At 40.3% G+C, this 13,496-nt stretch overlaps 1 protein-coding gene across 2 annotated transcripts in view; it reads right to left on the reverse strand.

The window, feature by feature from the left end:
- znf516 (zinc finger protein 516) overlaps window positions 1–13,496 on the reverse strand; it is a 152,189-nt gene that overhangs the window by 118,524 nt on the left and 20,169 nt on the right. Inside the window, exon 1 of one of the 2 annotated variants that reach the window (XM_060823115.1) lies at window positions 620–648. The exons of the other annotated variant lie outside the window; for it this stretch is intronic. The gene's annotated coding sequence lies outside the window, so the exon portion shown is untranslated. Of the gene's footprint in view, window positions 1–619; window positions 649–13,496 lie in introns of those variants that run through there. 2 annotated transcript variants of the gene reach the window in all.

A 13,496-nucleotide genomic window follows, 5' to 3' on the forward strand; every position in this document is an offset into this window, starting at 1 on the left:
GTAATCTAGGGACACAGGTAACGTTCTGGAGCCAAGTGTTGGTGGAATTTCAATTCAGTAAAAGTCGAAATTAAAATGTATCGATGCATGTTGCAGCTGAATCTGCTTGCAACATGTTCCAGATTACAACCTGCAACAGAAAAATGGTTTCTCCTTACCTGTCTGACTCTTGCCAAAAACCCAAAAGTTAGCTTTCTATTAAAAACAATACATTTGCAATTTGCTGGTTTTCAATTCTGTTCTTAACAAAGTCTAAAGGGATAGATTGAAAGACTATTCGATAGATAATGTAAACAGAACAGTGGCAAATGGATTCAGTTGCAGGCAAATGTGAGGTCATCCAACATGCAATTATGTAAGAACAGAACAAGGCACTTATTAAATGGAGGCCTTTATGATGTGATGGATAATACTGTCCCTTCTTGTGAGACAGCAGTTCTAGGTTTGAGCCCCATCTCAGGATTTGATGGCCAAGAAAAATGTGTTCATGACATGGCTATGACCATTAGATACAGGAGTAGAACGTGGCCCATCAATCCTGCTCCACCATTTAATCATGGTTAATATGTATCTCACCCCCATTTTCCTGCCTTTTCCCAATAACCCTTAATCCCCTTACCAATCAATCAATCAATCACTGTCTTCATACGCTCATTGATTTGATCTCCACAGCCCCTGTGCAATGAGTTCCACAGATTCACCACCCTATGGCTTGTGAAAGTCTTTCCTGTCTCAGTTCTAAAGGGTCACCCCTTCACTTTGAGAGTGAGCCTTTGGGTCTTAAACTCTCCTCTTGCTGGTTGTCTCATCCTTATCCTTTATATGCTTCTTCTTCCTTGGGATGAATTCCTGCTGCGTTTCCTGTGAATTACTCTAGACATTCCTCTAAACAGATTGAGTAATTCTGCAAATTCTTCCAACTCAAGTTCAGAGCCTCGGGTAAATGTGAGGCAGATTCCTTGTCAGCCACGTGATGGGAAGAAAGTTGGAGCACTTTGAAATTTCAGGAAGTCTCAATCAACAAGGGTCACCGACCAATCAGAGTTGGCCTCCCACCAATCCACCCTCATCTCCAGGCACCTTCCCCAGCCACCACAGGAATTGCAAAACTTACACTCATACCTCCCTCATTACCTCCACCCAAGACCCCAAAGGAGCCTTTCACATTCATCAGAGTTTTATGTGCACCTCCACCAATGTCATTTATTGATCTGTTGCCCCCGATGGGGTCTTCTCTACACTGGGGAGACAGGATGTCTACTTGCAGAGTGCTTCAGAGAATATCTCCAGGGCACCCACACCAACTAACCCTATAGCTGAACACTTCAACTCCTCCTCCCATTCCTCCAAGGACATGAAGGTCCTGGGCCTCTTCCATCATCACATCCTAACCATCCAACGCTTGGAAGAATAACACCTCACCTTCCACCTTGGGACCCTCCAACCACACAGCATCAATGTGGATTTCACCAGTTTCCTCATTTCCCCTCCCCCCACTTTATCCCACTTCCAACCTTCCATTCGACACCGCTCTCATGACCAGTCCTACCTGTCCATCTTCCTTCCCATATATCCACTCCACTCTCCTCTCTGTCCTATCACCATTACCCCCACCTCCATCTACCTGTCTCACTCTCAGCTACCTTCTCCCCAGCCTTACCCGCTCTCGTTTATCTCTCCAATCCCTTGGCTCACAAACCTCATTCCTGATGAAGGGCCCTTGCCTGAAACGTCGATTCTCCTGATCCACAGATGTTGCCTGACCTGCTGTGCTTTTCCAGCACCCCACTCTCAACCCAATGGACAAAGCTAAGTGATCCCATAACCAATCAGTTAGATTTAAGTTCCTCAGTCCTATCACGTCCAGTTGTGAATGACATTGTGGAGCCCAGCACATCAGTGCAAAACACCAATCTTCAGCCATAAGTGCCGAGTGATGATCAATCTCAGTCTCCTCCAGAGCTCCCTAGTAGCACAGAAGCCAGTCTTCAGCCGATATGATTCACTTCAATTGATATCAAGAAATGGCTGGAAGCACTGGACACTTCTAAAGGATATGGCCCTGACAACATTCCAGCAAAAATATTGAAGATGTGCTCCAGATTAGTCACACTTCTAATCAAGCTGTTGTGTTTCAACTACCAACATTGGCATCTACCCAAACATCTGGAAAATAGCCTGAGAATGTCCTGTACACAAATGGGAAGGCAATTTCAATCTGCCTACCTACAGCCCATCAATATACACTGATCATCAGCAAAGTGATGGAAGGAGTTGTCAATAATGCTACCAAGTGTATGTGCTCAGCAATAACCTGCTCACTGATGTTGTTTGTGTTCTATCAGGTCCATTATGGCCTGGTTAGCAGGTCCATGGTTAGAGCAATGCTTCACAGCACTAGGAACCTAGGTTCGATTCTGGATCCGGGTTTGATTCCTTCCTCCGGTGATTGTCTGTGTGCAGTTTGCCCATTCTCCCCATGTCTTCTCTGGGTGCTCCGGTTTCTTCCTACAGTCGAAAGATGTTTACGTTAGGTAGATTAGGCATTGGAAACGCAGGGACAGGGTAAGGATACTCTTCAGAGGGTCACTGTGAACTTGCTGGGCCTGCTGCTACACTGTAAGGATTCTATGATTACTTAGCTCCTGACTGCATTACAGCTTTGGTCTAAAAGAGCTGAAGTTCAGAGGTGATGAAAGAGCAACTCCCCTTGACATTATGGTAATTTTATTACTGAGATTACTGAAGGAACCCATCAAAATTAGTGTCACTGGAAAAACTCAATTGGTTGGAATCATACCCAGCTCAAAGAAAGATGGCTGCGGTTATTGAAGGCCAATCATCTCAGTACTAGAACATTATGCATAAGATCCTAGGACCAACCAGCCTAGATATCACTCTACTTAACTGCAACATAGTGTTAGCTGCACAATGAAAATTAAAAGTAGCTTGCTAAAGACAAGATTCAATGTTCCTTAAAACTAATGGATCTTGGCTTTGTAGCATTAATATGTCAAGGCAGGAATGCTAGTGGATAATCAGACAATTAAATGGAGAAAGAGAATCCAAGAACTTTCATATTCTCAACTGTAGTGAAGCTCAGCACAAATGGATGAGGCAGGATGGAGTGTTTTCAGCCAAGAATATTAAGTGAATTATTCTGCGTGACATGTTTCTGAGTTCCTCAGCATCATAAACACCAGAAAACATATTCACTTCAGCCAGAAAGTCGGCAATTAGTGGTCACTGAAATCAGAAGGGAGATGAGAGTATTTGCTCTCAGCCTGTTCTCGGGATCTGGAGTTCTGTCTGAAACAGTGATACAAGAAATAATTTCAAAAGAAAATTGCATTTGTCCACGGAAAAAAGGAACTTGTGGAGTTACAGATAAAAATTGGCAACAGGTAACTGAACATGGTGGTTCCTTTAAAGAGCCGGTGCAGTGCACCGAACTGGCCTAGTTCGGTGCTGTAAGAAAGTTTCAATTCAGCTTATTTGCCTCAACATTAACTGGGCCGAACTGCTGCAATCATCACCATTTTTATTTCAATGTAAAAGACGGAATTGAGCATGGAGGTGGATTGATCATTGCCTTTGACCTCAGCCCCAAGGAGGTCAAAGGGAGAACTCTCCAGTGACTGGGTTCCTACCTGAAACAGAGGAAGGCTAGCAGAGCCAATCAGTGAAAGAGGACATATCGGAGGAGGTATTCCTTGGATCAGTGTTGCTGGCCTCAACCCATCTTCAGCTATTTTGTTAAAACCTTCCCTTTTACACAAAGTCTGGAATTTGTTAGCAATCCCAAATTATCCTACTCCAATCCCAATTCCTCTGACAAAGAAGTGTCTGGAACAAAACTAAGACTATATGCAGGTTTGAGCTGACAAACAGCACAAATATTTGCAACATGCAAATGCTAGGCAGTAGTTAGTTCCAACCATTTTGCATCGTTAAGCTTTCATGGAATTAATATCACCGTGCTCCCATCAGCAATGCCCTGGGATTGACGTATTCCCAGAAGCTTAATGAAACCAGCCATATTAGTGCCATAGCTTTGAGGTAACAAGAAGTTGAGCATTTTGCAACAAATCGTTTATGTCTGAATTCCTCAATGCTTTTTCAATGTTTACAAAGCTTCAAATTGAATGCTCAGTTTGAATGCAGGTAGCTGCAAGAAAACCTATGAAGCCTGACTCCATTCAGGACAGAGCAGTCTATTTCAGCAGCATCACTGAACTCTCATTGTGCAGTGCACATTTTATACAGATACTACCCTATACAAAGTCCTGTTTCAATTTCCTCCATGGTCTCCCAAAACCCACCTTGTCCATCTGTAAGGTCCTGTCTGAATAAATAAAGCTTCAGGGTTACAAGAATAGATTGGGCAAACAGAATTGACTGGATTGTTTTGCAGAGTGCTGGCATGGACTCAGAGGGCTGAATGGCCTCTTTCTAAGCCATGATGAAATTTCTAACTCTCCAAGGTCTTTGCCCTCCTCCAATTCTGGTATTCTATACACTTTCGATTTTCAACTCTCTACCATTTGCATCAGTGCCCTAGACCTCTGCCTTCCCTCTCTTCCTTTATGACAATCTACACCTCTGAAAAACCGTTTGCTCACCTGTTCTCATATGTCCTTATGTGGGTCTGTGTCAAATTTTATCTGTGAAGTGCCTAGGGAGCTTTTACACGGACCAAGATGCCATGCAAATACAAGTATTGAAGACTAAAGTTTTAAAAACTAATGATTTGCAAATACATGTGCAGTGTACCATCTACAACAAGTTCACAGGAGAATGAGAAATATATTTTTTGCAACAATGTTCACTCAGTTTCTTGCTGACTATATTCTTACAGACCTATTTACAAATCTTCTCAAAACTCACTAAGATCTATTGGTCTAGTTAGCTTCTCAGAATCAAACACAGAACAATGGATCCTACAAAACTTTGCAGTATCTATTAAATCATTATCCCACCTTTTTATCCAGTTTGCTCTAAACTAAAAATATCTCAAACATACGTCAATGAAAAGAGGATAATAAATAAAACTGTGTTCTGTACCAGTAAACAGATTCAACATATGACTTTTAATTCAGGCTAATGCCATCTATAATAGGAATCCAATGCCTTTAATTGCGCAGCCAAAAAGATATCCTTCCTCTTCAATTATAGAATCACTTCCACACACTTTAGAATACAAGGACTGAGACTTAGAATTAATAGTGGTCCTTCCTGTCAATGTACTCTGATCTCTTCCTGTTCAATTTATCCACATAATAATCTTTCGTCAAAGTTCAAACAGTGGAAAGGGAAAAGAAAAGGATGCCTATCAATACACTAACTAAAACTCCAGCCATATCTTGGTGATTATTAACTACATGCATGCATTACACCCTTGGGAAACTAGTTGCTATTTCAGAAGCATCCTATAATCCCCTAACACTAATCTAACAGCACCCTACAAGAGAGCACCAATGATAAAAGTGATTTGCCTTCAAATAATTCACAAAGTCTGTCATCTGCTTCTGCGTGACATTTTGCACATGTCACTGTAAATCCCCAGAATTGCTTAGCTTTGCATCCCTCCACCACATCTATAAGATGAAACTTAACCTAAAATGAAGACTAATAACATGGTATACTGCTCTGAAGCAGACAACTGTCTCTGATTCTGCTGCTTAGAATGTATTACATTAAGCAAAGCCAAGAGGGTTAAACAAAGGGGAATTTGAGATTTTCAAAAGTAGATTAATGATTACTCATTTACCTCCTGCACAATTAACTGATCAGTTAACACAACCACAGAAACAGACCGAGTTTCCATTGTTTCTCATGCATACCTATGACGATGTATAGATTTAAGATTAAGATTGCCAATATTTATTTTGGAAAATGATATCATACAGGATGCATTGCTAGGCTCAATATAAGGACAAAACAAAACATGTAAATCTGGAAGGATAACTGCCCTCAAGGGGCAGTAAGGAAATGAATCAGTAATCATCTAATTCCTGAAATAAAATCATTTTCCTTTAAGTAACTGAAGACTATTTTACGGCAGGGTTCACAGCATATTCCTTAGTATAGTGTAGCATGATTCTGTTATATTTTTAGTGCCAAATGGAAATATAAAATGCTATACCACAATTATTAATAGACAACAAAAGATCTTAATTATAATCCTGGGCTTTCCATTACCTATTCTCAACATTACATGTGATGCGTACACAATACATTTTATGATGCACTTACCTTAATATGGTTAACTTTGAATTGTAGAAGTGAATTAAATTTCCTATAAACCTTTCCCTGTTACAATGCTGAACCATGAACAATCTGTTCAATAACATCAATTTTGCTCCCCAATTGCTGACCAAAAAAAAATTGCTCGTTCTTCACATATCAAGAAGGTTTGAATTAAAATAACTATTTGTTTTTAGAAAACTTCCCATTCTGAAAGGAACTATGAATCATCATTTGAATTTTCTGTTACCCTCGACCACTTCTGCAATAAATAAAAAAGGAAGTGGTTTACTTAATTTCTAGTGAATCTGTCAAATTGAGAATAAAAACACAAATTTAAATAGGAATGACTGTAAGAAAAATTGCACATTATACAGTGAACTTGCAATATTGATTCATCACATCTTGCCACCTCAGTCATTTGCAAAAAACAGTAGAACTGTTAAAAAAAATTCTATGTTACATATACATTTCTGTACTTATCTGCATTTACAGTATACTCCTCTGCTAACCCTTTCTGACTCTTTCTAAAAGTACTAACACCACAAAGTCATTGCTTCAACATCTGCACTGGATTAAGCTGACAATAAAATGTTCAGCTCACAGGCACATATGTGCTTCATATAAGGAAACAAACTCATACCTAAAATCCCTGAAATATGAAAGGTTTCAAAAGTAATTTTCACTGTGAAGATGGAATTATGAAAGAAAGCGATATTGTTATTGGCAATCCCATTCAAAGGAAAATTCTCCCTTCAACATAGCAAACAAGATACAAAATATAAAGCATGTCAGTAGAATGCACTATAAAATCAGTGAAGCTTCTTATTAAATCTCCCTTCAAAGAATGCAGATTGACCTTGCATCTGCCATGGGAGAGAGGGTTGTACCAACCCTTGTCTTATATGACAGCTATGCATTATGGCTGCCTTTGCTGTCCATTAGAAAATGAGCAGAACTACTTTTACATTAGACAATTTTATCTCCTGTTAAATAAAATCAATTTTAATATGCAAGAGGCCAGAACTGGGTTCGTGCAATAATCTGACAGCAGGGGAGGGCTGGACAAGGTTAGAAAATTTTAGGGGAAACATGGGGGAATAGTGATGGATCAGGGCAAGGTCTTGGGTGGTGTTTGGAAACAAAGATAAGAGAAAATAATGGGCTAAAACTTTATTTAAACCTGTGCTTAGCAAGTCCTGTTAAACAAACATGACCACAATTGCCTGGTTATAGGCTTTGGGGTCTGTGAAAGAAACAATCTTTTGGGACAGTAATGTCCCATTTAAATAACATGCATGCAGCCTAAAACTTCAATGTTACCTTTACGAATAGGAATTAGTTCCCAGCAAAACAGAGGGGCTGCCTGCTTTTCGAACTGTAGCCAATCTTGATGAATGCAAATCGCTTTAAGCCTTTTGAATATTTTTCAAATATTTGTTTTCGTTAAAGATAGAACATTAAAATCATATATTATGTAGCAGCAAGGTGAGAAATCATATCATACTCACCCCTCTACGCCCAATACACTGCTCTATGCATGAAATGTTGCACAGACTTTCTCATATCAACAATTTTCCTTGGAAATAAGATCACATTTCTTTTAAAAGAAAGCTCTTCAATTTTGTCATAGATGAAACCCAAATAAAATACAGTATCTCTGTAAATAGTTTTTATATGCATTTGGCTAGGTAGATTAATGGACATCAGTGAATTACTATGCACTGAGGGTAGCTGACAAAATTAAGGAAAAGCACTAAAACAAATAAAAGCAAAGTCCTCTGGTGCTCTTAAAATAGAAACTGCTGTAGAAACTCAGCAGGACTGATAACATCTGTGGAGAGAGAAACAAAGTTCTCATTTGAATATTTTTCAGATTATCAAACTTGAAACATTAACTTCACTTCTCGTTCCACAGACACTGCCAAACCTTCTGAGTTTCTCTAATACTTCCTGCTTTATTTGAAAGTATTTAAACCACAGTTTTACTGTAATAAAAACCGAGAGTGCTGGACAAACAAGACAGATCTGGTAGCATCAGCGGAGAAGGAAACAGAGCTAACATATGGAATCCGGTACTAAAGGCTCCTGTCAAAGAGATCTGCAGAACTTCTTCAACTTTAATAGCTTTGACTGGCACCAAGCATTAGTACATTTCCAATTAGATATTGGGGGCAGCACTGGAACACACTAACAAACTACTACCCTCTTAGTAGGTATGTGGGAGCCAAGAGCAATGAAAACCTGGTCACTCTGACTTGCCACCAAAATAAGTACAAACTGGGTGGACACAAGTTTGGTCTAACTTATCAATACTGTACTCCGATTCCATTGTTGTGCACATTCACCTTATGTTTAAATTCATATGCCTGAATCTTACAGGGGCCTGAATGATATGGGTGATGGCAAGTAATGTGGCAGAACTATGTGAGATCCAGTGAGGCCTATCTCACTGTCAGAAACAACTCAATTGCATCTTTTAACTATGTTTAAGGCATCGAGGTGAAATTCTCGATACAGAGCAGTCAGATGCCAACTAGAGCGGATTATTCCTTGTTAACGACCAGTTGCTAACTAGAATGGATAACAATAATGATCTTACTAAACTACAAATCTCACTGTATTAACATGCGGCTTTCCACCCTCCCATTTGCTACAAGCAAAGTAGATGCTGAGAATTCTCAACATGGAAACCAGACCGGGTACCTGGTGGCTTCTGCTGGCTGCTGGCTCCAAAGGACTTCCAGGATGGACACTGAGCACCTGCATCTCAGGACAGCTACATGTGCACCGGTGACTCATACCCCACATCCAAAAAGTGCCAGCCTCCAAGAAGTCTCATGCCACATCTCTGATCACTTACAGGATGCTCCTACACAACAATACTGCTCCTTGGAGCAAAATGACAACTATCATTGTAACACTGCTGTCAGGTCACTTTGTGCTGAGGAACACACACCCACTCATGGACCCAGCTGCATTTCCACAATGTTCACTTGTCCTCTTAGCAGCCACTCAATTCTGAGCATACCTGGATGCTTGTTGCAGCTCAGTCTTGCCCTCTTTGCTCCCGGCTTCTCAGCCAGAGATCCCAAGTTTTTTATTACTGCTGTAATGCCATACCACTCATTGCAGACACAAGACCAGAAAGCTTATCATGGTTGTTGGAGGTCATCAGTCAAGTCAAGAGAGATCACCTTCACTGAGTAGACCTTGGCACAGTAAGTCAATATTAGCCTCTGATGCCAGTCCAGGGGCTTGGACACTAATCTCTTCATGTAAAGGGTGAGAAGATGAATCATGAGCAGCCTGCCACTCAACTTGATTCTTGATGCCTTATTTCAAGCACAACAGCTCTGACTCTCCCCAACCAACACTGCTTTCTCAAGAAAAACAGGGGCTACTGGTGCTACAAGTGGAGTTGCCCACCTAAGGCCTTCAATCTACTTCATTACCCAATAAAAGACACTGCACAGTGCAACTTTGTTGACATGGAAGGTGTGTGTGTGTGTGTGTGTGTGTGTGTGTGTGTGTGTGTGTGTGTGTGTGTGTGTGTGTGTGTGTGTGTGTGTGTGTGTGTGTAGGGGACAGTGAGGGGGGAAGATTGTGTTCTGGCTAGATGCACAAAGATGTTACCCCTCTCTCATCCATGCTGGTTAACCTACAAAACATAAAACACCTGCAACCCACCCACTTCCTATGGTACCTGATAGCCTCCTGTCTTATAACCTAAGATTTACCCAGGTCAAGATATCACTGGCAGTGTCCATGCAGTACCGGTAGTGGCCATTACTGAGTTTTGACACCGTTCGGACCATTGAAGATGTGAGCCAAACAATTTGATCAGCTTGTTTAGGTCACCCCAGTGTGTTATTGCTGTGGGTCAAACAATAATAATCAACTGGGTTGGTTTGAAATTGAATTCCTTCCTGGGAGGAGGGTGTACTCCACCCCTGCCTTCTCCCTTCACTCTGAAATACACAGCCCATTAACATTGTTTTTCTTTCTCCACAGATGCTGTCTGACCTTAGGGAGTACAAAAACTTGAACTAACACAGCATACCCCAAACATTGCCTCACAGCAACTATTATGAGAAAGAAAAACTGCCACCAACCACTGATGAAGGGCTATCAAGACCTAGAGACTGAAGTTTAATCAAAGATTTTAAGGTGTGTCCTAATTGCGGAATAAGAGATATAGAAGTTTAATGAGAGAATTCGAGAGCTTAGCATTTTGGAAATTGAGTGTACAACCACCAATAGTTGGGTGAAGGCAATTGGGGATATCACAAGAGACCAGGATTGGTGGTGTACTCCACATTTTCTAAATGGGCCTCTTGTCTGATGCTTTGGTTCAGTCTGAAACAAATTCATAATGGTCACACCCTTTCAATTTTCAATGGATACAGTTATTGAGCAGATACATAAAATGCCTTGAAATACTGTGTTCAATTTGGATTCCTTTATCTATTGAAAGGTATATTGGCATTGAATTCAATCTAGAGATGGTTCACTAGGTTCATCCCAGTATAGGGGCATAGTCTTATGAGGGGAGGTTGAGTGGGCTTTCCCTTTACTTATTGGAGTTTAGAAGAATGAGAGCCAGCCCAACTGAAACATGGAAAATTCTTAGGGGGCTTGACAGGGTAGATACAGAGAGATTGTTTCCTCTTATAGAACTGTCTAGAACCAGAGAACATAATCTCAGAGTGAGGGGTTTCCCAGTCAGGATAGAAATGAGGAGGAATTTCTTCTTTCAGAGGGTAGTAAATATGTAGAATTCTTTTCCACAGAGAGTTGTAGGGTGTTGGTCATGAAGCATATTCAAGGCTGAGATTTTTAACCAGTCAGGGAAAAGGGCAGGAAAGTAGAGCTGAGGATGATCAGATCAGCCGTGATTTCATTAAATGGTGGAGCAGACTTGATAGGCTGACTGGCCACTTTTGTTCCTACATCTTATAGTCTTCAACTGGAAACTGATCTTTATCTACGAGGGCTAAGAAGGGTAATGAAATGAAAAAACTAGACTTTGCATTAGTTCTATTTATATCAACAACTAAAGTACTGCAATGTAAGGTTACCTTAACTTTCTATCTTACAGAATTTATTATGGATAGTTAAGCATCCCAAAGAGACATTTCTGATAAAGGGCTTATGTCCGAAAGTCAACTCTCCTGCTCCTCAGATGCTGCCTGACCTGCTGTGCTTTTCCAGCATCACACTCTTCAACTCTGACTCTCCAGCATCTGCAGTCCTCACTTTCAACTCAAAGAAGCTCCAAGTCTGGGGAAATTAAAGCTATAACTCAAAACATCCTCCACATGGCTTGACCAGAACTGGGGAACAAAGAGGAAGCTGTGAGGGTAGGGGATGTATTTGTCAGTACGTTGCTATGAAAATAGAGATAGCATGACTGCAGAAGAAAACATGGTATTATATATTAGGATAAAATAAGCAGCCATCAATTCAGATTTACTAAAATTCAGTCTTTCGGAGCAAACAAAGACATTTAATAAACATATGGCACACTCAAGAAAATATATCAGTGTTTTCAATTAGCTCAGGATAATAATATTCATATCCTATACGCTAAATGCATGCAGGCTTAGTGATCGGAGTTCATTCCATCCTTGTGGTCTATCAATCACTGCAATTTCCAAACAAAACATATTGTTAATGGAGTTTTTCTTAATCCTAAATTGAAAGGTTATAGCTATCAGGAAAGGTCGAACAGTTTGATAACAAAGAGATGAAATCAGATTGGGAGTTGGCTGGGCACCTGATGGAGGCCTTCGCTAATGAAAGAGTTTGACAGGATAGATGCTGTCATTGTGGCCACAAACATAAAGTCTGTTTATTGTGATTACCCCACCAGATGGGGCAGAGAGGACACTCACGCAGAAACACAGTTTAGTTGTGGAACAGCAGATGCCTAGAGCAAAGATAGCACTGCCCATAAAATCACACCCAATCAAACATCTGAGCATCAACTCACTGTAATCAATGGACAGTTCACCTCCATACCTCCAATTGTTAAAAACATTTCAATACATTTTGAATTTTAAATGAATTCAGTTTGTGCAAATAAATATCTCAATTTTATACTGGTAGTGGTTCAGACCGGAAAAAGGCCAGTATCACACCTCGGACTGATGGTGTGTGATGGACCTCCTGTCAGAACAAAATAGTAACAGAGAAACTCAACAGGTCTGGCAGCATCTGTGGGGAGAAGGCAGAGTCAATGTTTTGGGTCCAGTAAACTTTCTTCGGTCAGATTAATGTGTCTCTGCTGTTTAATAATGTATTTCCAAAAGGAAAAATCTCCATAAAGCTTGGAAATTACTACAAAATACGACAGACCTCTAAAAGTTAAAAAAAAACTCATCACAGACATTTTAACAGGTTGATTGTGCTATCTGCACATGTGTAAACACAGCCTGGCAAAGAGAGCTGTACTGCAACACAGTGATGTTACCACAACTGCACATACTTGGGACCCAGAGGCCACTTCAATGACTATCTTTGTGTTTGGGCCAAGTATTCCAAAATATGAAAACAAAATATTGCTTCTGATGGAAATCTGAAATGGAATCAAAAGATGCTGGAAATACTCAGCAGGTTAGGCAGCAATTGAAGAGTGACAAAGAGGCTTATCATTTTTGGTGAATGATCTTACATCAGAAAAGTTTAAAAATTTGAAGAGATTATCAGCAAGTTAAATGGGACAGGCTAGAAGATCAAATAGGATGGTCTGTGATGGTGTGAAAGGGAGAGAAAATAATGGACAATAGGTTTCATGGTGCAAGGGCAAAGGGAGTGGTATGGAGCAAGTAAAGAAACAAAAGATGTCTCTAAAGAAGGTATGAATGGTACGTGCTGAAAGCAGAGAAAGCAAGGCTGTGAATATTAGATAGGTACTAATATATCAAATAGGAATTATGGGGAAATCTTTTTATCCAGAGAATGGATAGAATGCAGAACTCAAGAGATGTCAATCTTATTGCTGTGTGTTATGGAGAGTTTCATGAAGGAACAAGAATAGAAGATTATGCTGACAGACAGAAATAAAGAGGGAGTTGGAAGAGACTTGTATGGAGCAGAAACTGGGCCAGAATAGAAAAAGCAAAGATAGCCTGAATGAAGAGTTAACACAGCATTTACAGGACAGTTTCAATCTCAGAACAGCATGCTCTGGAGCTATCCAGTTAAAGAAGGCGATACTACACCTGGTCATAGAGTCATAGAGATGT

The sequence above is a fragment of the Hemiscyllium ocellatum genome, chromosome 4, assembly GCF_020745735.1.
Source record: "Hemiscyllium ocellatum isolate sHemOce1 chromosome 4, sHemOce1.pat.X.cur, whole genome shotgun sequence".
In the NCBI taxonomy this organism is placed as follows: domain Eukaryota; kingdom Metazoa; phylum Chordata; class Chondrichthyes; order Orectolobiformes; family Hemiscylliidae; genus Hemiscyllium; species Hemiscyllium ocellatum.